This window comes from Sminthopsis crassicaudata, chromosome 4, assembly GCF_048593235.1.
Source record: "Sminthopsis crassicaudata isolate SCR6 chromosome 4, ASM4859323v1, whole genome shotgun sequence".
NCBI lineage: Eukaryota > Metazoa > Chordata > Mammalia > Dasyuromorphia > Dasyuridae > Sminthopsis > Sminthopsis crassicaudata.
In genome coordinates, this window is record NC_133620.1 from 131,324,491 (window position 1) to 131,339,065 (window position 14,575).

General features: G+C 36.1%; 1 protein-coding gene across 1 annotated transcript in view; it reads right to left on the reverse strand.

Annotated features, from left to right (window-relative positions):
- The window catches only part of SLC22A3 (solute carrier family 22 member 3), a 120,089-nt gene that overhangs the window by 18,113 nt on the left and 87,401 nt on the right, over nucleotides 1-14,575 (reverse strand). The gene's annotated exons all lie outside the window — the stretch shown is intronic.

Genomic DNA, 14,575 nt, shown 5'->3' on the forward strand with positions numbered 1-14,575 from the left:
GTCCCCATCCCAAAAAAGAAGCCACTCCTATTTCAATCCCATACAGTCTCAATACTGATCCTAGCACTTGACTGAAGTTCATTCCTGGGTTAATAGTAATAATCTTCTGACTTTTAGATCCAATTTTTTTTTTCGTTTTCCTCATTCTGTTTGACCTATCTGCAGCTTCTGATACTGTCCTCTATTTCTCTCTCAAATACTCTCCCTATTATTGGTCTCTGTGTCACTATTCTCTTCTGGTTCTCCTCTTAACTTTATAATAATGTGCTTTAAAATTTTCTCTTTTTACTATGAAGCTGACAAATTAATAAATGTGAATATTTCTACGTGAAAAGAAGAACAAAAGAAGACAATTTATTCTTCTCCACTACATTTAATTTGCTTGTTTATATTTTAAATTTAACTTGGTATTTCCAACAATTAATACGGGGCTGTTTGTGTCCTATTCTGAACTTCCTTTTGCTCACTCCTGTTTATTTTTTAAATGATTTATCAAAGCAATGCTTTCTTTCTTTTAGGGTCATATCTATTTAGATCCTTTGATTACTCCTTCTCTTTTTTCTGTTCACCAAACATAGTCATTCTCTAAGGTTATGCCCATTCCCTTTTCTTTTTCTCTCTACATTTCTTCATCATAAATGTCATCGGCTCTCAAGGGTATATATATATATATATCACCTCTATAATTTTAGACTCCAAATTTATAAATTCAGCATTAATCTCTGAGTTCTACATTACCAACATCTGTTGGACATTTGTTTTCATCTTGATATTCAATTGGCACCTGAACCATACATGTTAAAAACCCAACTCATTTTCCTTTAGTCCACTCCCCTCTAAATTCTCTATTTCTCTTGATCATATCACTATTCTTCTCAACCCCCCATTCATTATCTTGACAGTATTATTTAAATAGTTTTTTTCAGATATACATAATAATGAATAAAGGAAGAATGTTGAAAACATTTTATGAAAGATAAAGGAAATCAGTCATGACATTGACAGATGTATTTTAAACCTCAAAACAAAATATTGGTTCATAATAATAATAAATTATGCATTGAGAATCATATTTTTTACAAAAAGCCTTTAAAACTTTTATAAATTATATTTATGATTTATATTTATATTATTATAATTTATATTTATGAGTATGATAAATTATTATTTTAGAATATGTCAATAAAATGTTAGGTAAATTTATTGAGTAACTTAAGATTTGAGGAATTCTTGAGAATTACTGTTTCTCATTCCTTAATCTTCAAGATAATATCCATTGGAAACTGGAAACATTAAAGGAGCTAAATTACTTCCCTTTCATTAAACACTCATTAGATTGGTAGGATGGCTCATGCCTATAATCCCTGCTATTGAAGAAGACTGAAGCTGTTGAACTATCCGAGTTTAGTAGTTTAGTGCTATAGTAGGGCTAAAACCATCATGGTGGCCACACCAAATTCAGCATTTAGTGGGGGGGAGGAGGGGGCAGAAGACAGCCTAATGAGGGACAGACCTGTCCAGGTTGGAAATAGGGCAGGTCCTATGCTAATCAACAGAGAAATTGGTCAGTCAATAGCTACATGTCCATCTAGGGTAACAAAGCAAGACCCAGCCTTTGCCCCAACTTCACAAAACAAAATAGTTATTATACACTTCCAGATATATACCTCATGTGTGTGTGTGTGTGGGGGGGGTGTGGGTGGGTGTGTTTGGGTAAAATTATTCACGTTACCTATAAATTGTCTAAACAGTTGATATAGTAAACAAGCAATTTCCTACTTCATACCGACATCTCTGTGTCTACCTGGCTGCAGTTATTTTGGTTGTCTTTAGGTTTTCCATTATGCTTCCATCCCCTCAGCATTTTTGTTTGTTTGTTGTCTATCTCCTTTAGAATATAAATTCTTTTAAGGCAGGAACTATTTCTTTTTTTTTTTATTTGTATTGCCAGCAACTTGGACAGGTCTGTCCCTCATTAGACAGTCTTGTGCTCCCCTACACTACATGCTGGACTTAGTTTGGACACTGCTTTGATTTTAGTCCTATTCTAGCTCTAATCTGTTAAACTCAGGTAGTCTAACAGCCTCAACCTCCTCCAGTAGCAGGGACTACAGACATGAGCCACCATACTCATCTACTGGTTTTTTAATGAAAAGGAAATATTATTCTGGAATGAGAAATAGGAGCTATCAAGAATTCCTCAAAACCTAAATTATTTTATATTTTCCCTAACATTTTATTCACATGTTTTAAAATAATATTTTACCATAATCACAAATAGTAAATCAATTTCTTATAAAAGTTCCAGAAGTTTTTGTAAAAAAAAAAAATGTAATTCAGAATGCATGATTTATTATTATTTATTATTATTATGAATATGCCTAGCATATAGTAGAAAATTAATAAACAAATTTTATTGGTTATTTATTGACTACTGACTGTGTTGGATTTGGCTTTTGCTTGATCATATCTATAGATAATTGAGCTATTTTATGAATAGATCATAGGATGATAGATTTAGCATTAGAAGAAGTCATATAATTCAACATCTTTATTTTATATTTTATATTTATAAACATATAAATATATATAAGCTTATATATATATATTTATAAAATATCTTTATTTTAAACATGAGGAAACATGAGGGAGATTAAATAACTTTCTAAAATTTCCCAAAGTTACAGGTAGTAAGTGACCAAAAAGGGATTTAACTTCAGGTCTTCTGACTACAAATTCTTTCTGCACTACATATACTATATTGATGTATTGATTTTTGCCCACAACTGTTAGGCACCAGATATTGCTTTAAAAAAAAAGTCCCATGGGTGGGAGAGGTAAAGGAGAGGGAGAGAAGACAGGGAGAAGAAGGAGGAAAAGGAGGAAGAAAAAGAGAAGGAAGAGGAGAGAGACAGAGAAACAAGACACAGAGAGAAAGAGACAGAGAGAGAGAGAGAGAGAGAGAGAGAGAGAGAGAGAGAGAGAGAGAGAGAGAGAGAGAGAGAGAGAGAGATCTAGAATCATAATTACAGAGATTATCTAATCTAGCCTTTCCATTTTACAGATTAGGAAATGGAGGCTCACAGAAATTAAGTGATTTTCCAAATTTACACAAATGCTAAATAGCAGAATTAGCATTCATACTAAAGTTCCCTGGATCCTAATCCAATGTTCCTTCCCCTGAATCATGAGATACACCATTTATTAGAGAGAATTGAATCATTTTTAGCACAATTCTGTTGACAAATATTTCTGTTGGCCTCAATGAACAATGAAAGACATCCAGACTTTTATTTCAGACATATCCTGACCAAGTAAAGTAGAGGAAGTATATAGAAAATTCAGGTCAGAACATTTTCCATAAATGAGTGAATATTTAGGATTATAAAGAAAAGTATGGGGAAGCATTTTTGATTGGATGAGATAATTACTTCAACATTCTAATTTGTTTTGTCATTATAAATAACATTTTAATGTTGTTCAACATCAACAGACATTTATTAAGTTTTAACTATTTGCAAAGTACCGAGCAAAACTTTAGTGATACAGAGTGTAGAGTGTTGGAACTCTGGAGAAGTATACTTGAAACAAGGATACTTACAAGGTGTCAACTCAGTGGAAATGATGAGATGATGGTTCTCTAATTTACATATACTTAGTACTTAGCATGATGATGTAATGGTTCTCTAGTTCACACATATTCAGTATGCTGTAATGCTGTAATTGTAATAGGGTATTTAAGGGCTGAGAGGACTAGATAGAAATGAAACCTTCCATCTTCGACAATCCTCTTGGAGGCTCTCCTATCTCCTGCACTCCTCCACTAAGATCAAGATTGGGTCCGACTGTGACAGACACAGACTGGGAAGGGGACAATAAAGACTTTAGACTCTATTCCTGTCCATTGTTGTGGTGACTATCCTGCTGAGACCAAGGCCCATCCAGAGATTCTCCAGAAAGCGAGGCTGGACATTACATTTTGGTGCCCTAAACATGGGGCTCTGAAAGAAGCACACTACATTTTGAGACTCTGGATGTAAGGACATACACTTAGTAGTTTGACTGATGCAATCATAAGCTCAGTGGAGAAGTCCCTTTGACCCAGAAATAGGGTGAGTATAAAAGTAAACAAGGAGGAAACTTTGGTAAGGACTAAACTAGTCACTTTCATTTTTCAGCTAAAATGGGGCAAATGTTAAGAAAAATAGTCTTCCCCACCCCAAGGGAAGTGTATAGCAAGCATAGTTAGGTTAATAAAGGAGCAAGGTTTGTTGGTAACTTGGGAGCAGATCATTAATATTAGAAATATTAGAGTGCATGTCTCCTTGGTTCTTGGAGGAAGAAAAATTAGAGCCAGATAAGGGGAAACTAGTGGGAGAGCAACTAATTGAATATTACGAAGACAATGGTCCTGATTAAATTCCTGAATAAACATTCTATATATACATCATAATACACTTGGCTATAAGTAAATACATAAGTTCTAAAATAAGGAAAAAGGAGAAAGAGCAAGAGGGCGATGGTACTGACAAAGCCGATGAAAAATATGAAGAATTGGACAAGAAAGGAGTTAAGTACAGCGCTAATGAAATTAAGGAGTGTGGTGCTTCTCAATCAGCACCACTCACGAAGCAGCTTTGCCCACCCCCATGACATGATTACAAAAGGCATTAATTAAAGCTAAAGATGAAAGACTGGATATATCTGACTTGAAAACAAAAGCATACCCTGTGATTGAAGAGTTTGACTCCTCAGGTCAAGAAAGAAGAATATACACTCTTTTTAATCTGGAAATTATCAAAGATCTGAAAAAGGCTTGTACTCTTTATGGGTCTATATCATCTTATCTTAAGATGGCATTAGAGAATTTGGCTTATGAAATTTTAACCCCTAGTGATTGGAAATCTAGCAAAGACATATTTAGAACCTGGACATAATTTGCTGAGGCTTTTTGAATATACTGAACTCTGTAGAATACAAGCCAAACAAAATAGGCAACTTGGAGTTAATATACCGGTCACCTTTGATCAATTAGCAGATGTAGGTCCTTATGCAGACAATTTAATACAGATTAATTACCCTGTAGTAGCATATAAGCAAATTGCTTCTGCTACTATCAAAGCATGGGGGGCATCCTCCCATGAAGACAAGATAGAGGGGAAGCCTTCACCAAAATAGTGCAAGGTCCAAATGAACCCTTTGCTGATTTCGTGGGACATCTGCAGACGTTGTCCTGAAATATTGGTGAAAATGCAGCAACAAAAATCATGATAAGACAACTTGCTAGAGAAAATGCTAATGATATTCTTTATAGGACATCCTTTAGAGGAAATAATAAAATGCTGTGCCACAAATATCTTTTATACCCAGGCTATGATGCAGAACATGGTAAGACAGGGTCCCTTTTGGCAAGGAACTTCCAGAGAGACTCATCAATGCTTTCAATGTGGTAAAATAGGGCATCTGACAGCTCAATGTTGGCATAGAAGACAGGGTAGGAGAACAAGACCCAAAGCCCTATGTCCAAAATGCAACAGAGGCTTCCATTGGGCATCAGAATGTAGATGGACTCAAAGAAACAAGAATCAGGGCCCAGCTCCAGGACAGGATTTGCTTGTATCTTTACAGATGGAGAGAAGGAATCAGATGGGATGCCAATGAGCCGTATTTGCCTTGTCTATCAGAGAGAGACAGAAAAAAAAAAGAGAAAAACCTCGAAACAAAGGATAAAACTCAAGAAACATCAGGTGGTTCTATTTCTGACTACATGTGCCACTGAAAAAGCATGACTGTTAGCTTTATGAATATGGCAATTGACTCATGAACATCAAAAATTGTTAATGACACTGTTATAGGACTTCAAAATATGCAGGAATCATTGGATTTCCTGACACATGAAGTAATGGACAATAGATTGTTTTGGACTATCTCTTGGCTGCTGAAGGAGGTATATGTGTGATTGTTATTTATATACCCTCCTTCTAAGACTTATGGACATGTATAATTCCTCATGTTGATTCATATTGTTTGTTACATCACTACTAGCCTGTGTTATATTAGTATGTGCTTGTGTAATACCTCCCATGCTGATAGATTTATGTATACCTATTTCAAGTAAGACTGATCAGACCAGATGAAACCTGTTAACGATTTCAAGTTTGGTGTTCTCATCTCCCTGAGAAGTCAGGGAGGGTGTGACCACCTGTGTTCTAAAACTAAAGAAAGCAGAAGATGTAGAGGGCCGGAACTCTGGAGAAGTATATTCAAAACAAGGATTCTTACAACAAGATGTTAACTCAGTGGAAATGATGAGATGATGGTTCTCTAGTTTACATATACTTAGTACTTAGCATGATGATGTAATGGTTCTCTAGTTCACACATATTCACTATGCTGTAATGCTGTAATTGTAATAGGGTATTTAAGGGCTGAGAGGACTAGAAATGAGACATTCGATCTTTGACCATCCTCCTGGTGGCTCTTCTGCCTATTTCACTAAGACCAAAGCTGGTCCCAAGATCCTCCAGAAAGTTAGTATGGACATTACAACTGAGATATGTAAAATAACCTTCATCCTCAAGAGATGAAGAGCTATAATTAGATAAATATATGTAATAGATATGTTATATATATATATAATATATATTTATACATATATGTATATGTAAAAACATGCATTAGAAGGATAAGATTCCACAATATAAAGATGATTTTGGTTGATTGATCCATGGCAAATTACTATTGTGTTTTATTAAAGAACAAATCCAGCTGGTCTTTGATTTAGAAAACATTCTCCATAGTGATACCATTCTTCTGAAAAGTTATCCCTTCATTTTTAAAACATTCATAGATCTTAAAGACAAAAGGAGAAATTAAGTTTGAATGAATTCACAAAAGGTATATATTGAAAGGCTTAGGCAATCTGATATCTCTCTCCCACTCCCATATCTGGTATATGGCAGAAAGATATAGGACACAACTACTTCCAAAGAAGTGAAAAATGAACCTCACACTGATGGCAATGGAGAGGGCAATGATATGAGGTGCCTATGACATATAATAAATAAGGAATTCCAATGAACAATAGGAATATGTTATCAAAGAATTGTTTAATAGGAAGAGAAAATGTCATGCGGCAACAATGACAGATGACCGGGTAGGCAGAGTTTCACATCTTTTTGTTGTTAAATAATTTTCAATCATGTCTGACTGTGATACAATTTGAGATTTTTTTGACAAAGGTACTGGAGTGATTTGCCATTTCCTTTTCCAACTCAATTTACAGATGAGGAAATTGGAGGCAAATAAGGTTAAGTGACTTGCCAGGGTCACAAAGGTAATGTCTGAACCCAAATTTCAACTCTGTTCTTCCTGACACCAGGTCAGATGCTCTATCCACTGAGCCACCTATTTGCTCTTTGAACTGGTACCCTCAAATTGTCAAGAGAACTTTAGGAAGTTCTTCACCATGTTGGATCAACTAGGAAAAACTTTTGAGAGGACCTAGACAAAAACAATATTGGATGGGAAAGTATGGATGGGATGACATTGCTGGAGGGAATACCTGAACTGATAAGGATATAAATCCATCAGAATATTCTAGAATGCTTTTTACAACAAAGATAATCAACCAATTAATAATTATTTAAGTACCTACTCTGTGCTAGACAGTGAGGACACAAAAACAAGAAGGGAAATGAAGTTGCAAAAAATATAATTAGACTTAGTATTTTTTAAAGGAATAGAAGTCCTATATTAGATATAAATCTTCTTTTTACATTTTATCACACCTGCAAGTAGATTTCAAGACAAACTTTAATCTTTTTCATTTTATCTTTTTGAAGCTTGTCACCAAGTAATATGATTGATGATGGGAAAGTGAAAGGTATAGTTAATTGAAATTTAGCTTTGGAACCAAGAAAACTTGTACTCAAGTCCTATATCCCGGCAGAACAAACCTGGACAGATCACTCATCCTCTCTAGGTTCCTGGTATCTCTCTAAGATTCCTTTAAAAGAGAGATGATGATCTGCATTGGCAGAGGATATTTCTCAAAACTTCCTTCTGATGATAAAATCTCAAGATCCCAAGTATCATTAAAAAAGACCCATAAGAGGGTTACATAGGGTTTTGTTTATTTCACCTACTCTGTCTCATTTTTCCCCACTTTACTTGCCTGCTTCTCCTTAAATTCTGCCAGATTGATTTTGAGTTTCTTCTCCAAAATAAGGTAATACCACCCTGGAAAATTTTATTCATTGTTCCTCTGGCTAATTTAACACTGTTTAGAATTTTTCTAAAAGCTTCCCTGATAGTTTCTTTAAAGTGACCTTTTTATTTAGCTGGGAGAATAGTTGCTAGGAATAACATTTGGCTACCAGCATAGTCCCTCATTCAAATTTTGCTTATTGCTCTAACCCTTCAATGAATTGTTTATGAAAAGCCCGAATACACCCTTGGTTTGTTTATTTATGTACCATAAACAAATACAGAATGTCCTAAAAGTCTTAGTAAGCTTTAGTAGTTTAAAAGTGGACTAAGACTTTGGGGACTTTGATATTTTCTTACCATATGCCCTGTATGAATAATCCCTACAAAGGAAAGAATGAACTGAGAGTTGGTAGCATTAATAGCACCCTCTTGAATAAACTCAGCTAAAATATAGAATTTAATCCTATTTTCCCAATCAAGATTCTTAAACTGACTATAATATATTCTTAAATAAAGATCAAAGACTTTCTAACCTTTTATTGATTAGATGGTGTTCTGAACAAGAACTTTCTATGAACATGGTTTTGTTATTTCTATAAAGATTAAAGTCAGTTTTTAAACACTTTCTTGTCAGCTACCTTGTTCCTACAACACAATAAAAAAGAGACAGTAATGATAAAAGCAATTCCATCTTCTTACATCGTATTCCCTTCTATATACTCCACAGTCCAGGAACACTGGTCCTTTGGAACCAAGAAAACCTGTACTCAAGTCCTATATCCTGGCAGAATAAACCTGGACAGATCACACAATACTCCATCCCCCGATTTTGTGTCTTTTTATTGGTTCTTCCCAATGCCTGGATATGTCTCTTTCCTCATTTGGGTATCTTGACTTCCTTCAAATCTAAATTAAAATCTCCCTTTCTGCAAAAAATCTTTTCTAGTTCTTCAAAATCTCCTTCCTTTCCTATAAGATTTTCACCAACTTAACATACATATGTGTGTATATGTATTTTATATGTATATTTATAAATCATGTTTGGATACAAGGTTAGCATTTTGTCTTTCCCATTAAACTGTGAACTTCTTGAGAACAGGGACTATTTTTGTTTTTATTTTCTTTTTATCTCCAGCTCTTAGCACAGTACCTGGCACATATTAGATACTTAACAAATGCTTGTTGATCGACTTAGATTTGCCTAGCATGAAACCACCTTATTATCATGATATCCAACAGGGATCACTAGGGAGGATATTTTGGAAACATTTTTTACCTCCTCTCCCTTTCCAGGGACTGAATGAATGGAATTGATCATGCCAAGTTCCACCACTTGGGGTCTGGTTCAGGTGCCTTCTACCATCATCTCCTTTATCTCTACTCTATATAAAGAGGTGGTCCCTTTCCTTGCCAGGCCAAATTCTTTTCTACATGCACAAGTAATCCCATTCCCTCTGATTTCTGTAGCACATTGTTCTATCATAACTATTTTTAAAAATTTTATTAAAGCTTTTTATTTTTCAAAACATATGCATGGATAATTCTTTGACATTAACCCTTGCAAAACCTTGTGTTCCAATTTCCCTTCCTTCCCCCACCCCTCCCCTAGATAGCAAGTAGTCCAATATATGTTAAATATGGTAGAAATATATATTATAACTATTTTTACAAAGCTCTCTGCCTACTGCTATTTTCTTTATATTTACAATCATAACAATCTTCCTCATCTTCAAAAATATGTCCCTGCTATTTATTGATTTATAACTTGTAGTGTGCTGGAACTCTGAAAAGATATACTTAAGACTCAGAATAGTTGACCAGATAATAATTCTCTAGTTATTGATGTATTCACTCTAATTAAGTACATATACTTAAGGTAATATGGTGATGTAATGGCTCAAGTATAGTTGGGTATGCTCTATGTGAGATAGTGACATAATCCTACTGTAGTATTTAAGGGAGACACAGACACAGAGGACTCTGTCTGTCTGTCTGTCTGTCTCTCTTCTCTCTCTCTCTCTCTCTCTCTCTCTTCTTTCTCTCTCTCCTCCTCCCTCCCCTCCCCTCCCTTCCCCTCCCTTCTCTCTTCTTCTCTCTTTTCCTCTCCTTTCCTCTCCTTCCTCCTTCACTTCTCCACCTAAAGACCAAGGACTAGGGCTGATCCTGAGGTCCTCCAAGAGCTAGCCCAGGCATTATAATAACTCTTCTCCCTTTTGTGACTAAATTCTTTGGGAAGACCACTTCCTTCCCTTTCATTCTTTTTAAAAAAATTCATTATAATTTGACTTCCCACGTCATTATTAAACAAAAGTGTTCTGTTCAAAGTAACTAATGAATAACTAAAGTTATTCAATCCTCATCCTTCTTGACCTCTCTGTAGCCTTTAACATTATTAATCACTCTCCTCTGATTATTCCTTCTTTTTAGATTTTCATGACACTACCTGGTTTTCTCCTAGCTCCACCCACCTTTCTATTTATTTCCTGGATCTTCACTTACTTCATGTCCACTAACCATGGAGATCCCTCTCTGGATCTCTTTGTCTTCCACTTTAGTAAATCACTTATTAATCTCATAAGCTTTCATGGTTTCATTTATCATCACTATGAAAATGACTCTCCCATGTACTTGTCCTTTCCTAATCTCTTTTGCCTTAACAGCCAGGCTCATATCTCTAACTGTCCATTTAGGCATATTGAACTGGATGTCAATATCTAAATTCAATAAATCTGAACTCATTATCTTTTTCTCCAAATGCTCCCTGTTGAATGTACTACTGTTCTCCCATTAACCAGTTACCCAACTTAGATGCCATCCTGCTCAAAACATAACTTGATTTGGGGACAAGGATTAGGCCTGGAATTGCATTGATATAAAGAATCGTGAAGTAAAGACTCTAAACTTTATAATGATTTCAACCCTTTATCTTTCCATGATTTGTAGTTTCACTTATTAAGAAAATTCATCAGGGCCTGAATTATAACCCCCTGGAATAAGGGGGAATTAAATCTAGTCTCTGTTTCTCTCTTTTGTTTTATTGCTACATGCAATATGATCTATTACTTAGTGTTTTTCTGCTATTTGAAAACTTTCTCACTGGTTATTTGTATTTTAAACAGCAGTTCACTAAATAAAGACTGTGTTTTTTTTTGTAACAGGAAGTGAGGTGAAGATGGGAAGGAGGGACACTTGTGCAAATTAGCTGGCTGGGAGTCTACCTTACAGTTTACCAATCAATAGATGGCCTGGGTGTTTAGGGCATTTTTATAACATTTATTAATGGTCAGGGTGAAGGGAAAAAAACAGGTTTGGAATTATAAGGTCCAGGTAAAAATGAAATGATAAAAGATTTTTTTCAGATAAAGGAAATCTGGAAAACAGAGAAATGATTGACACTTATGAGTGATGGTACTCAAAGGCATAATGATCTCTGTGTAGATAAAGTAGAATGGAAGAACAGGTCATGGGAAGGTAACTGAGTTGACTGAGGAAGTGGGAAATTAGGCTAGTTGAGGGAACATTAATATGTATGTATCTTCTAGAATGAGGGCAGAAATTGGGGTAGAAAGATTGAGCCCGACACTGAACTCATTAAGCAAGGAGGGATAATGTATCTTGGGTGGGACAGATGGCACAAAAGATAATGGCTAACAGGATCTAGATTGGACATCATGAAGCTCAGATGAGGAGAGACTGCTTAGTAGTGATAGCAGGACAATTGGGCACTAACAATTTGGAGCAGGGAATTATTGCATTTCTCTCATTACAATTAGTCAGGATATGAGTGAAAAGTGTAGTCAGTTACTAGATGCAGTATTATCAGGAGGAAGTCAGGCTTTAGTGAATGGCACAAGATGAATGGAAAGCAAAAAGGATCAGGCACTTCAGAGAGCACTATGGGAAGAGAGAGCAGGTCTGGAGAAGGATATTTTTGGTGGGCAGGGGAATGTAGGATTGAGGGAGTTAGGAGTAAAGGAATGGGCAGTTGGGATGGCAAATATGGTTTGTACATCAGCAGTCAAAGGTTCAGAATCACTGGAATGGAAGAAAATAAAATATGTGCTAACCACTGGTGAATAAATTCAGGCAAAGCATAATGGAAGAGCAGTCAATAGGGACAGGTAACTAAAATGTTCAAGGTTCTCCCTCAAAGCCCAAACTGATGTCAGGTAATAGGTGGATCCAGAGTGGGGTGTTTCATGACAAGGAAAAGCGTATGTTCCAATGCAGTCTATTGAGGAAGCAGGAGGGAGAAATTGGAACAATTTAACAAGCTGCAGAAATGGCGGTTGGGATTGGGCTCTTATAGAGACTTCCTTCCAAATGACAACTAATGCACATAATAATATAGCTTTGGAAGGGGCCTTAGATTTCATGTAGTCCAAACCTTCATTTTACAATTGACTCTTAGTCTCCCTGTGTTGTGCCATAGTTCCCTTTTATTGTCCTGACTCAGTTTCCCCAATTGTTCTACCTCAGTTTCCTCCGGTTGCATCCCCCTTTTTTCTGCTCATTAGAACTGAGATAATTAGGACTATGGAAATCTGGCATTCCAAATGATAAAACTCCAGATGTACTATCTCAGATACCTAATTAGTATTTCTAAATCCAGACTTCCTGTCTCTAGCTGGTCACCTCCTTACCTCCCAGTTAGAAAGAAGTTATGGTCCTACCCTCAATCAGAACTGGATTGATGGTCCCTGCTTAGAGATTCCCACTCACCAGAGTTTGGACTGCACTTTGTCTTAGAGCCCCAAGCTTGGAGCTATGAGTATATATGTCATTGAGAACTCACATTCATCACTGGATGCTTAGAAACATCAGCCCTGGGGGCAACATTCCCCCAGCAAATCTCTCCCTCTCAGAAATCCAAATAAAATATTAAAAACTCTCTAATGTCTATCTTGCCTCAGTTTCTCTGGCATTACACCTGTTAATAATTGGTTGATTCACTCATTGAGTCATTGACTCATTTAATAAACATTATTCACAATATTCTGTACATCAGGCAGTTGTTATGCCCTGCCAGGTGCTTTATCTCAAACCTTGCTGGAATAATTCCCCCTTCTTTTGAGTATTGCCCCTTCCCTAGCTGTCTCCTGCCTTCATCTTGATCCTTATCCTATGAGGTCCCTTTAAGATTCCTTTCCGATTTCCCAACCCCCATGGCTGAATATCCAGGCCCAGCCCCCACTGGATCTGAGCTGACTTGGGTTTTCTCAGCCCCCCACAAACAGTTTTTCCCTTATCTGAAAAGCCCGCCAGAACTTGGGGCATTGCCCACAAGTCCCTTTTAGGTATAAAAGACCCAAGCTGGAGCTCTCTCTTTGCAGGAGCCCTTCCCCCAAACATGGTATCCTTCCAGCCATGTAAAGGTTCTTGCCCGCCCAGTGACCACCTTTGGCACTGGCAGCTTTCTAACTGAACTTTACTTCCAAATTTCTACAATAAACCTTTTATTTATCAATTTAGGTTTTCGGGCCTGTAAATTCATTTACAGGGGACACTGCGCCTCATGGGATTATCTTACTATCTTTGCACCAACCAACGGGGTTCTCCCTTTCCTATCTCTCATCACTATCAGGATTAAATTATAATCCTTTCCTGGAATTATGACTTGTCTGCCCACTCAGTGTCCTCACCCCCCCCCCCTTATCTGCCTTCTTTTGCCCTATCAGATGGTATACTCAGGTTGTGTATCCTGTTTAGCTATACAAGTTCCCTGCCTCAGTTGGGCCAAATTATTTTTGAACACAAGTTCCATTCAGTCAACTAGTCTAAAACACTCCACATTAAAAGATTAAAAACCAATCTCTGTTGCCTCAGTTTCTCGGGCATTACACAACAAAGAAAACACAACATTTAAATAAGAAATGGTCCCTGCCCTAAGAGGGCTTATAATCTAGCAAAAATGATTAGACATGTAAACAGATGAACATAAAACCAATTAGGTTATAAGCATATAAAGAGTAATTATGGAGTACTTAAAGGAGTACAGAATACTAGATGAAAAATCTGCAAACAAATATATCATTGTATGAGGAGAGTTACTTTAAAAAAAAGTATTCTTTCAATTTTTCAGTACTAAGAATTGTCATTCTCTAGTCCTACATTTTATGTTTGGGTTTTTTAAAGTGAGAAATATCTAGAATCTTAATCTTTTATATTAGTAGATAGGTTCCATATAAAAATATGTCACTTTTCATAAACATGCCAATAGATACATTATTTATTGATAGTTGGGAAAACATGGGTACTCAAAGGGTTGATTTTTCCCATAACTGCAATAATCTAGGGACAATAATAAAGGTAGTGATGAATAACAATGGAGCTAATTTGACAGACTAATATTATCACTCATTCT